Genomic DNA, 12,634 nt, shown 5'->3' with positions numbered 1-12,634 from the left:
TCCAGAGTGAAGCCAGCCGCCAAGACCTGAGTCCCTCCCTTCAAATTGGCTGGACCCCGCCCTTCCTGGAGCCACGCCCCCAGAAGCTGGACCTTGCGGGTCCGAGTCCCGGACAACGGACTGACCCGCCCCTCACTGAGCCACGCCCCCTATACCTTGGGCCACGCCCTACAATTCCGCCCCCTGGAGCCCGAGCTCCGCTATCAGGGGTCGGACCCCGCCCCTCCCGGAGCCCCGCCCCCGGCCCGGCGACGGTGGTGACCGTTGGTGCTTTCGGCGGGCGCCCGGCGGGAGCAAGCGGCGGCCCGGTAGGTGAGCGGGGCCGGCGCGCCCCCTCGCGCGTCTTTCTTCCCTGGCGCGCGCCCCCGCACGGCCCGGGCTGGTCGGCCTGCGGCCGTGGGGCCGAGCTCGGGCGCCGCCCGCGCCTTCTTTGTTCGCGCGGGACTCCGGGAACTTGCTCGCGCGGACGACGGCCGGGGTCCCACACAGGCCGGATGTGCAGGTTCTGCACGGGCCGCAGCCCACCGGACCCGGGCGGGATCTGACCCGGCTCAGAAGCGGGTCCGGCCAGCCGTGAGGGGGATTTAAAGTCTAACTCAGCCCGCGGCTGCATTGTTTGGGCAGAGACCGTTTCCAAGGACCCGAACTGAGGAAATGTAGGGCAAGAACGCAGAGCAGCCCACAGCGAGAATTATGGAATATAGACGGAGGGACTAGAGCTGTGGAGTGTAGACAAGGGGTCTCAGAGCTGTCGAGTGTAGATAAAGGGTTTCAGACCTATGGAGTATAGACGAGAGCGGAACTATGGATTGTAGGCAGGGGACTCAGCTGTAGGTGTTGGGGAGTTCAGAACCCTGCAGTGTAGACAGAGGGGCTCTGACCCATAGAATACAGATAGAGGGGGCCTAGGCTCCTGGAATGGGCTCAGACCCGTGGAGTGTAGATGAGGCAAAGCTGGTACAGGGAAGTCGCCCTGGGAGTGAAACCTTGAGACTACAGTAAGCAACTGGTGTGTGTGGATGGGGGGAGAGGAGCAAAATCAATTTTGAATCAAGGGATTGTGCTTAAGTTTTCAAAGTTTCTGAAGGAAGCACTATTGTCGGTATGAAGTTTCTGCTGCAGAAAAACGGGAATAAAAATGTTACACCTTTTTCATTTGGGGGCCAGATGACAAGTACCAAGAAGTCAGGACTTGGGCTTCAGGGACACTGTTGGGACAGAGAAGGTCATGGGGCTAGAGGGGCATGGCTTAGGTAAGGCTCTTGGGTAGGACCTTGAAGCTTCTTGGCCCCTACCCTGGTGGAGTGTCATGCAGAAGGACGGTTGCTCTGACAGGGAAGAGGAGAGGCCAGAGAGCTGGCAGAGGAGGTCAGCAAGTCCCAGAGCTAAGGAAAAGCCCTCAGACTTGAGGTGGCGTGTGTGTCCCAGGCTTTGCAGAAGTCAGGGGAAGGCAAGGGTCCATACTGAAGACCAAACTGCAGTGCATCCCCGAGTGCCAGCTTGTGACAGGAGGCATTTTGTGGTTCTACGTGTCACACAGGAGGGTCAAGGACTGACTGACTTTTTGTCTTACATTTAGAACAACAGCCTCAAGAGGATGGATGGTGGGCGGTCACAGAGGTGATGCTGAGCCTGGTCACTGGCAGCTGCAGTAGGTTCTTCAAGGATCCCGGGGTGGGAGAGGCTGAGGCTGAGCTCTAATCCCGGTGTCATTTGACGTCTGTATCTGAGACAGGCCCAACATGCTGGTTCCATCTGGCTGAGGGAGCATGCTGCTTTGGTTGTGGGCTTCTTGCCTTGCTCTGACAAGTGCACAAAGATGGTATCGGGTGGCTGAAGGCCCTTAACATTGTGTGAGTGTGTGTATATGTGTGTGTGTGTGTGTGTGTGTGTGAGAGAGAGAGAGAGAGAGAGAGAGAGAGAGAGAGAGAGAGAGAGAGAGAGTTTGCTGGAAACCTTGCAAACATTTACTTACTAGTCAGCACTTGCTTTAGTTTCCTCTTGAGCTATTGCAGAGACTTAAATTTAGTGGCTTAAAACAACAGTTTATTCTTCATGGCTCCGGATGCCAGAAGTGTGCAGTGGGCTCACTGGCCACATGTCCTTTGGGGCTCAGGGAGAATCTCCTTACTTCTCATGTCAGGTAGACACTAGTCTCATCCCTGGGTTCAGGGCTTGGTTCCAGTATCACACGGCTTTCTCTTCTGTCTTAAACCTCCTTTTGCCTTGGTCTTTAAGGACATTTAGGGTTGCCAGGAGATTTGAAGTTCTCAGTTTACATCTGCAAAGACCCTGGTGTGGTTTCCCCTTCTCACTGAGGAACAGCTGTGTCCTGCTTTTTTTCCCAGGGTGGGACACATGGATCTACCCAAGGGTCCTACACAACAAGGACTGCAGTAGTTTGTGGTTTCACTGCCCCGTGGACATGTTTCTGGATGCATGCCCAGCTGTGAAAGGGTGCAGTGTCCGTTTATTCTATTTAGGAAGGTGGGGGTTCCCACTCCTTCAGCAATCCAGTGAAAACTACAGTCTCCAGAAATCTACTCAGTAGTAGCCTGAACCCCAGCACTCAGGAGGATGGTGAACTTGATGCTGAAGCCTGGGCCAAGTGAGACCTTGTCTCAAAACATCAACAAAAATCACCACACTAGAGAAATGGCTCAGTGGCTGAGAGTGTGTACTGGTCTTGCAGAGGACCCGTGTTTGGTTTCTGGAACCTGCCTTGGACAGCTCACAGCTCCCTAAGGATCTAGTTCTAGGAGAACTGATGCCTCTGGCCTCCCCAGGCTCTGGACTGCATGAGCATTACACACATGTACACATAGTTTAAAAACAGTCTTGATGGGCTTGGTGGTGCATGCCCTTAATCCCAGCACTGGGGAGGCAGAGGCAGGTGGACCTGTGAGTTCGCGGCCAGCCTGGTTACAAATCAAGTTCCAGGACAGTACAGGCTACACAGGGAAACCCTGCCTCAAAATACAAAACAAACAAACAGCCCCCCCCCAAAAAAATCAAAAAAAACCCCAAACCTTAAACCCAAAAGCAAGCCCAAATATGCATGGGAACTTTGCTTCTGATTTTCAGGGGCTACCATTTTAGAAACTCCAAGCTTCTCCCATGCAGAAGTCCTTTGTTCCAGGCGGCACTAACCTGATTAGTGACTGCACGCAGCGTCTTTAAAGGTCTGGGGATAGACGAAAGAGAAGGGGAACATATTATTTGTCCTTTGTTTCCTTTCCTTGTTCTTTTATGACCTCACTGTCCCCAACTCTGTAGTAAGGGCATCCCCATGAGTCCCCTGCCTTGTTCAGGCAGTCACATACACATGCACACACTGTGTGCTATATACATATATATTTTGTACTTCGCTCATCTATCTCTGAGCCATGGTCTTAGTTTTCCTTCCATGACACTGGCTTGTTGGAAACTAACCCATGGGTTTAAATTCAACAGTGGCATTCTGTGCCCAGCCCCAGAGGGGCTACCCTAGATGGATGGAGTTTCAAGTCTCTGTGCACTCACCGCCCCCCATGTCTCATCTTTTAAAAAAAAAGATATTTTTGTGTGTATATGAATATTTTACCTACATGTATGCTTATGGACCATATGCATGCCTGTTGGATTCCCCAGAGTTGTGGTTATGGATGATCGTTAGCCACCATGTAAGTGCTGGAATTGAGCCAAGATCCCTTAACCACCGAATCATCTCTCCATGCCCCTTTTAATAGTGGAGCCTCTTCCTTAAGCCATCTGCCATCACTTGCATGATGCCAGCACAGCTCCCATCATGCACTTGTGGTCTGATCTTGCTGTCACTGGTGTGCCAGGACTGGATTTCAATACATCCTCATGTTAGTCCACACCTACAGCTGGTGGTACGAGAAGAGCCTTCTCCAGTCTGTTCTGAAGTCCAGAGATCTACAGAGCTGTCAGCTGGGGTCACCTGTGCTATACTGCTCTGTATTGGGTTCCTGTGTGCCAGGTTCCTCGTCTGATCTCAGATCCATCCTTGTCTTGCTAAAACTCTACCTTTTTAGTAGCTAAGAACAGAGAACCATTCCTCTTGATTTTGAAACCTTCCTTATGGTCTAGTTCCTTGTTATCTTAACTGGGTATAGAACTCTAGACAGTCTTCTGTCCTTTGTGCAGTTGATGCAGGGGACAGTTGTGATGGAAGTGTGGTAAGGTTAGCTAGGAACAGGAGAGAAGGGTGCCCAGGATGGGGAGAGCTTAGGCTCCTTGGGTGGGACTATAGGCACCAGGGAATAGCCTTGTCTCTTTATAGTTGGGCTTGTCAGAGAAAATGTTGCTGCATAGTGTTTGAGACACTGGACTGCCAAAAAAACTGTTGGTCTTTTATGCAGCATCTACTGATGTGAGTGCCTCATGCTTTTGTGAAATCAATCAACTGTCTTCAAAGACTTGCTTTGCACAGATTTAAAAACCACAAGCAGAACTAAATATCAAGTAGCTATACCAAGGAAAGATCAAATAAAATGAAAGGGAAAAATTAGGATGGTTTGCTCTTAAATATTTCATAGATTTAGAACTGGTGTTTCTGGTATCAGAATTGCCGTGGCAGAGCCGTTGACAGTGAGGACCTTTGTCCTGACACACTGTGACTTCTGCATGTTCTGTCTCTTTTCTAAAACTCGGGAGCCTAGACTGGTGCCCATAGTGAGAGGAATGAGTTGACAAATGTCCTCTGCCTAGCAGACTGTGGGCTCGGGTGGCATCCATTCTCAGTGCTAGCCCTGGTCTCAGCTGGCCGTGGGGGTCTCATGAAGTAGTGGTGGAGGCTAGCTACTCTCTCTGCTGATTTCTTGGGTCAGTGTGCTGCTGCTATTACATTTGAAGGTCCTCGACCTCTGGCAGGTGGACCCCATGCAGTCAGGTCTTTGTTGGTTTCTGTGGCTTATGACTCCATTCCCTGCCCAAAGAATCAGGTCCTCAACCTGTGGGGACACCGAAGAAATGGGCACTGTCAGTGTCTGCAGTGCTACAGTGTAGAATCCCAAGGAACCAAGGGACAGTGCCCATTCCTCTATTCCCTCATCCCATGCAATGGCACTGCACTGCATGAGCACCTCACCTCTGCTGTGATCTGTGAGTAGCTGGAGGCCCTGCCTGCATGCACACAGTGCAATCTCTAGCACCCTTTGTGTAGTGGGTGAACTCAGGCAATGTGAAGCATTGCATTTTGGATCTCTGTTTTCGTCATTGGTGGCCTTGCATTGTCCCTTCTTTTATACTGGGAGCTTGTACATATTTGTTTCTGTGAATAGGCTAGCCTTTGGGTTTTGCTAGTTGTGAACTTTACATCAGGAAAAATTATAGTTGCTCAAAGACAAGAAAAGCAAACCTTTTGCCTTTTGAGATAGTATCTTTGCTGCTAAATCTGAAAACAGGTAAGTGTGAGTTGAGCTTTGCCTGGAGGCAGGGTCCCTGCAGCCTTTGGACATTCTGTGTTCCTGGTCTTCTCTCTTCTGAGGTCCCTGGGTATGCAGCAAGTCCTGGTTCTACTTCCTATGGGAAACACTGCTCTTTGGGTCCTGGCAGCTTAGCTTGTATTTGGAGGGTGCATCAGGGAGCTGTGAGCACAGGTGAGTCCTCTGGGGAAGGGCTGTGGAAGCCACCCGTGATCATTGTGCCTTGTCTCCTAAGGCCCAATATTTACGCTCAGCCAACATTTGAAGCTTGTTTCATGTGGCAGCTGTGACATTAGTCTAGCTGTGTTGTCTCTGACCCCCTCCACCTGTCAGTAGTCCTCAACTGTGATGATAGTGTGTATTTAGAGAGCGGAGCAGGCCAAGTGATGGCTGTCTTTACTTTCTTCTCTACCACCCCTACTTCTTTCTCCTTCGGAATGTGACGTTCTAAGGTGAACTCAGAGTCACTGTTTAAAGGAATTCTTCATGCCTAATTTCTGTGCTGCAATTTAGCAATAGATTGAATGTTTGGTATTAAGACTGAGTGGAATAGGGAGAAAAGGGTTTGCTATGCAAGAGAAGAGTTGACTCATCTGTATGGTCCTAATATTTGGCCTCAGGTTTCTTGGCACCTAAAATGTTAAAATCACAGGGACTGACCTTTACAGAAACCCTGGAGGAACGCTGCCTATAGAAGAGCTTGGGAGGGGAGCAACACTATGCTTGCTTAGCCAGCCAACACTGCTCCATTGGCCCCTGGGCACCCTGCAGTGGAATGGCTGCCAAGCTGCTCTCAAACACACTGGAGACATGAGCCGCCAAGGACTTCCAGCAGGCTTGGAGAACAGTCTCTGAGTGGAGGTTTGGACCCAGGATGTAGGATGTGCTTGAGCTCATCTCTGCATTTGTCAGTGGGATTAGTAGACTCGGATGGCGAGAGCTTGAGCTACCAGGTGGCTATCCAGTGATGGTCCCTCCCGCCAGTGCTTTGACTTTCTTGTTGGAATAGCTCTGATGTTGCAGCTGTCATCTTGTCACAGACTCAATTTTAGGGAACCTGTCTGAAAACACCTTCCTATGCTTGGCCACCCAGAAATAAACAATGCTGTTATGTGTGTATTTATTATAGTGTAGCGATAGCAGACCAAGTGATGATATTTTCATCTTGTGTTCTCTGTGACATTTGCCATCTACTGTGAAGCAACAGGTTGTCCCCAGCACAGCAGCTTACACTGCACAGCGTGCTTCTGTGGTCAGCACTCACACAGGTTGGGATTTAACTGTCAGTCCTAGCTGTGTCGGGAGGAGCTGCTTCCACGTTTCACCTGTGGCAGTTGCTGGCTCGAGAAGATCCTCTTCCAAGGTTGCTAATACGGCTACTGGCAGGCTTCCCATCTTGTTGGCTCCCTGTCATGTGGGTGTCTAGTTAGGGACGCTCACAACCTGACATCTCCCTCAGAGTGAGGGAGAAGGGGGAGGGTAAGACAAAAGCCACAGTCCTTTTGTAACCTAGCCTCAGAGCTGACCCCTCATCACTTTTGCTGTGGTTTAGTAGTTGGAAGTGAGTCACTAGGTCCGTTTCGCATCTAAGGCAAGAATACTATTAAGGGCAGGATAAATAGGAGGCCTGGTTACGGGGCATCTCAGAGGTCACCTCTCCCTGTCCCACCTCTTGCTGGTCCCAGTGGCCCTTATCCTACATACAAAATGTGTTCCCATCCACAGCAGTAGCAGGTCAGACTCTAGCACTTGGGTTGGTTTGGTGCAGATGAGAGCCTGACCCAACCCCTTGGAGAGAAAACTGAAGGGACAAACAGTCGGCCCACCTGCCCGTACCCAGGACAGATGTCCCCACCGCAGGCCTTCCTGCGCAGTGCAGAGAAGACTGGGAGCTGAGACGGCCTCCAAGCTGTGGCCACCCTGAAGTCTGGACTGGGAATGGCTGCAGGGTCCTTGTTAAACCCCAAGACCTCCGTATTCCTCCCGGTCTTGTTTCTCCTCCTGGAATGTGCTCTTCCTGCAGCTGAGACACCTGTCACTGCTTCCTGTTAGGAGGGCTCACAGGATCCAGTGCCCACTGTCCTCCTGAGGCCTTCTGCCTCTTCACTTCCAACTGGTAGTGTTTCTGATGCCATCATTTTCTCAGAAACTTGATGGATCTGTGGATCTCCTTGTTGGCATTCCATATGACCTGAGTCATGCCTACAAAATAATCCCTGTTCGCTCTATATGGTGTGGAATCATGCTCCTCAGTTTTCCTGGGGGCCCCCTTGGGACTCTGGCTGTCTTGTTTAGACCATGTACATGATAGAACAGCTTCACTAGCTGGTGCTTGCAAGCAGGGACTCTGGAGCCTTAGCTACCATTGGCTGCACAGAGGAGGTCTGGCTGTGAGGGTGTATTTCTAGGAGGGTGCAGGCTGGGAGACAGGTGCAGGTGAGTGTTCCAGGGGAGTGGTAGACACAGCATGCGGAACAGGAGACTGGAGGTTATCCTCCTCGAGTCCTTTAGATTTCTTTGACCTTAGCAGGGCTTCCTGCCTGTCTTGCATTGCATGCCCCTCCATTGGTTACTTACCTGACTGGAGATGTGACCAATGATAGAGGTGCTGTCTGCTCTGCTGAACCGTGGGACAACTAGAGAGGCAGTGCTGTCTCTGTGTGCCTGTCTTACAGGGTAACCAGTACAGGTAACCTGGCAGGGAGTGGTCCTGACCGCAGCCACGAAGCACTGTACTGCTGCCTAGCTTGGAGAGCTCATGTGTCCCTGAAGGCGGTCATCCTCACAGCACTTGTGGGGGTGTCGGGTTGGGCTGGGCACAGGGTCATGGGTGAAGGGCTTGGGTGTAGAAAGCAAGGCAGCCCTCGTTTCCTCTCCTGGAGGATGGAAGGCCCTGTCGCTCCGGGCAGCTGGGAAATGTGCCAGGGTGTCTGTCAGTCCTCTGGTGTTTGGTTTCCTTCTGAATGTGTGCTCAGCAAGATCCCTGGTGATTGATATGGATATGTGTTTGGTTGGTGGACTTCATTGCTTGAGCCTGTGTGTAGCGCATCATGGGAGGAGCAGATGGTGGAGCAGAGCTTACCTCCTGGCAGCCAAGGCAGGACAGGCAAGAAGAAACTAGGGTTCCAGTGCCCTTCCAGGGTACACCATGTCTCATTTCTTTTCCTGTTGCTGAGATAGCTGACAGGCCATCCTAGGGAGGAGAGCTTGGCTCTAGCTCAGGGTTGGTTTAAGGGAATCCAGTTTATCAAGCTGTGGAAGGCATGGTGACTGGGGCATCATTGGTTGTGGGAACTTGCAGGGCAGATTGTCATATCTGTGCAGATCAGGAGGCAAGAACTCAGGCTGAAACTGGACCAGGCTAATTCTCAGAGTCTGCTCCCCAGTGAGCCACTGCCTCCAGTAAAGTCCCATACCTTAAAGGTTTCACAGCTTCCCAGAACAGCACCACAAGCTGGAGATCGTGTTTGAAATACAAGGCCGTTGGTGACATTTCACATTCAGACCTTGACATATCTTAATGACCTAGCTTCCTCTAGTCGGCCCTGCCTCCCAAAGGTTCCTCCACTTCTCAGTAGTATTGCGGAGCAACCCTTCTTTCTCTGGCTCAGCAGCTCTGGCAGAACTCTTGCTCTGAGGGCAGGGATGTGCCTTGCCCTCTAGATTATGGGGCACCTTGCTAAAAGACCTGCCATAGCGATCTCTCTGCCACCATAACAAAAATACCCAACACTGGGGTGCTCAATAGGGTAAAGAGGTTTGTGTAACTCTCCAAATTTGACTAGCCCTTTCTGACTGGCCCCTGGTCAGTCTCATGGTCACCAGTCTCATGTGGTGATCTAGCACCACAGAGTGAGAGCATAAGCAAGAGGAAGCAAGCCGGGAGGGGCCAAACACACCCTTTCTACAGCCTGCTCTGGTGCGAACTGACCCACTCCTGTGGGAGCAGCATTACTACTTTTACAGGGTAGCCTAATGTGTTAATGTTCCATTACTTTTTAATACTGTTGCATCGGTGAATTACTGTGAGTTTGAGGGGGGCAAGTCTTACTTAGCACCTCTAGAAACCTCCCACCATAGCTGCACATCCGTGTTCAAGTACACCAGGGCAGGAAGCAAGCCCGTGCAATCTGAGCTTCTGATAGTGGCCCTGGGAGTGGGAGGTGGGAGCATGTTCCAAGAAGAGGGTGCAGGTGAGGTGGGTAGCTGATGGGAGTGGAGCTGGCATCTTCCTGCCCTCAGCTTGGTGCCTCCTCTCTTAGATTCTCTGCACAGGGACCTGCAGTCCCTGAGTGGGCTCCCCAGGTGGGCCCTGTTGTCCCTGTTGTTTTTCTCGTGCCTGGCACGGAGAAAGCTCTCATGTTGATGTGTGGGACAGATGTGGGCACAGCAGCCTGCTCTTTTTAGTGAAGCTGTTTGAGGTGCCTGTGGGAAGGCAGACAGGGCATGGGTTTCCCCACGGTGGTCCACCTGTCCCCTGCGACCAGAGCTGGTGCTTTTCAGTGCTGATGATGCTCCTTGGCTGATGGAGAAGACCAACTGGTGGCGGTAGTGATCTGAGCGGGACAGATCTCATCTGGATGGCAGCACGTCATCTGGTCCCCCTTCCCCAGTCACCACAGGTTTCTGTCTTAGGGACGGGCAAAGCTGTGCTCATACACACAGGTGCTGGTGTGAGGAGTGACCAGCCCACTGTGTTGTTAGTGGGCTGGTCCTGGAGTTTGGGGGCCTCTGTGTTTCTGCTGAAGTTCTGTGCCCTCTCAACTTAAGTGTTGTCTGTGGTACGTTCTTGTCTTTTGCTCTGTTTTGTGGGGGCACTTTCTATGTTCTCTGCTCAGAGTGCACAGCTCCTTGTCTGTCTTTGTCTCTGGGAAATGACCCACTAACTTCTGAACCAACTAACCCACCATTGCCCCACACTAACCGTTACTCTCTCCCAGGATCCAAGCTGCTAGCTGCTCATTAGAGACTGGATAGAACTAACAGGGTCCCTTGGTGTCTTATCTGAACACTACAGCCCTTGTCCCTTGAGTTGCAGGGTAGGTGGAGGCCCTCTCTTTTGGCAGCTACATGATCCCACCCATTATTCTCTGGGTTCCTTTATTCTTAGCCTCTCCCCGCTTTAAAAAGTCAAACAAGCCAGACATCCTCCCAGATGCTGGCACCTGGCTTCAATTTCAGCTGCGGCCAGAATTTCAGAATTCTCTACTCACATACAACCTACAATTTAAGTGTATAACCCCAAACATACCCTTGAGGTAGGGGCCTTCCTGTCTCCTTGCGGGCAAACCCAGCTCATGTTTCATCCTCTTTGCAGCTCAGGGACAGGGCCTCCAACCTCTCTGACTCTGTTTGCTCTGCTCTATGCTGTGGATGGCTACAATCCAGCCCCATGTTTTGGGCTTAAGAGATGCTCTATTGTGGTAGTCTGTCATAGTTTGGATAACTTTATCTTGAGGTGGCACCATCTGGTATCTACATGTCCTTGGCAAGGTTTTAGGGTGCTCTCTTAGGGGCTGGCTGTCTTCCTCTGACATCTGGAGAGATGACCTTGTCTCTGAGGGTGTTTGGACTCTGCTGGGATTGGGTTGTTGGGCATGCTTGTGGGAGATAAGCATGTAAGAGACCAGACATGGAGTGGAAATCCCTGGGGATGGGGAGACAGCTGGGAGCCATTCTTAGAGACTGAACCTTCTAGAAGGGGCAGGAGAATGAGGATAGAAGCTGCCACAAGAGGAGGCCAGTTGTGAGCTGTAGCCAGAAGGGAAGGGAGGACCAGGTTTCAGAGGTCTGGGAGCACAATGAGGGGACCAGAGGGATACTGAAGGGCTGGGGACACTGATGTAAAGAACTTGAGAGGGAACCCAGGACCCTAGGTGGGTGGGATGCCTTGTAGCAGAGGTGGTGTCATAAAACCATGTGACTGAGTGGTGGGGACAGCTTGAGGCCATGGGGTCTGGATTTTCTAAGGAGGCTGGCTGTTGCATGGATGGGGAGCAGTACAGAGGGGAAAGGAGAGAAAGGGGAAGGGAGGCTTAGGAGTTGATAGCTAGTGATTATTTTGTTTGTTTTTGGAGATAGGATTTCTCTGTGTAGCTCTGACTAGCCTCAAGCTCAGAGATCTGCCTGCCTCTGTCTCGCAGTGCAGGGATTGAAGGCGTGCGCCCCCACCTCCTGGCTGTATCTCCTGAGTTCTGGGATTAAAGGCTCATGCCCCCACCGCCTGGCTCTAGCAAGTTTTTAAGGGAGAGCTAGAGCGGGGGAGGGAGGCTTGGAGTGCGGTTAGACAGAAGTTGGGTCCCTAAGGAGAAGCGGACAGAAGGGTCTTCAGTAGGCCAAAGCTGAAGTAAGCTGGCTGAGAGCAGCTGGGGATGTCTGCACCCAAGTGCCGGGTAGCCACTGCTTTGGGAGTAATTCATGAAGCAGCAGGTGTCAGAAGTCAGTGGTATTGTCTAGTGTAGTGGCCTTGTGGCCCCTGATCTGTGGCCTGAGAGGTCTTCACAGAAAGGAGCTGTTTTTCTCACCTTGCTGCTCTGTGCCTTGCTTGGTGACAACCATGTGGCTTAAGAACCTGTTGGTCCTACCTCTACCCTGTGTCCTGATAGGTCCAGATCCAGGTCCGCCAGGGTCAGGAGGATGGATGGGTAGGAGGGCAGGCCTGGGCCTCCACAAGGTTGTTCATGAAGGGCCTAGGAATCAGGCTGCTACAGTAACTGGGAGGTCAGGGACCATCAACTTGAACCTGTGGGGTGGTGTCAGTGGGACAGCTGTTGGTCTTCGGTGTGTGCCTGATAGAGATGTTGATGTAGGTGGTGCCCGGTGGGTGTTTAACAGCCACAGGTGTTGTGGATGGGGGTGGGGAGCATAATTGCTGTGGGGGAGGGCAAGAAGTGGCCAGGGGATCTGCTGTGGGTAGGTCCCTGTTAGAGAATGTAGCTTGGCGGCACCTGTACTGATGAGGCTGGGCTCTGGAGTACCATCTGTGTCTGTGTTCCATAGACTGGTCCAGACAAGTGAGGGGTTTCTTGGCCCTGGAGGAGGGTGCTGCATCTCTGGTCCTGGAGCAGCTTGCAGTGATGGTTGATCTTCACAGTGATACCATGGTCAGCACTGTCCCAGGCAGACCATCCTGTGCTGTGTCCCTCCTGCGGTCCCTTGTGTTTGCTTCTGCTTCTGGAGCTGCCAAAACAAGAAGCTATAAGGCT

At 51.8% G+C, this 12,634-nt stretch overlaps 1 protein-coding gene across 5 annotated transcripts in view; it reads left to right on the top strand.

Moving 5' to 3' along the window:
• The first annotated feature begins 220 nt into the window (after positions 1 to 220).
• Rgs12 (regulator of G protein signaling 12) overlaps positions 221 to 12,634 on the top strand; it is a 99,576-nt gene continuing 87,162 nt past the window's right edge. For 2 of the 5 annotated variants that reach the window (XM_087909103.1, XM_087909102.1), the window contains exons 1-2: positions 240 to 308; positions 1,580 to 1,651. The gene's annotated coding sequence lies outside the window, so the exon portion shown is untranslated. Of the gene's footprint in view, positions 309 to 1,579; positions 1,652 to 12,634 lie in introns of all 5 variants that reach the window. The other 3 variants (XM_085691991.2, XM_087909101.1, XM_085691990.2) reach the window with 3 other exon arrangements.

The sequence above is a fragment of the Myodes glareolus genome, chromosome 8, assembly GCF_982192425.1.
Source record: "Myodes glareolus chromosome 8, mMyoGla1.1, whole genome shotgun sequence".
Taxonomy (NCBI): domain Eukaryota; kingdom Metazoa; phylum Chordata; class Mammalia; order Rodentia; family Cricetidae; genus Myodes; species Myodes glareolus.
Note: the sequence above shows the minus strand (reverse complement) of the source record. Positions and strands in the feature narration are given on the sequence as shown.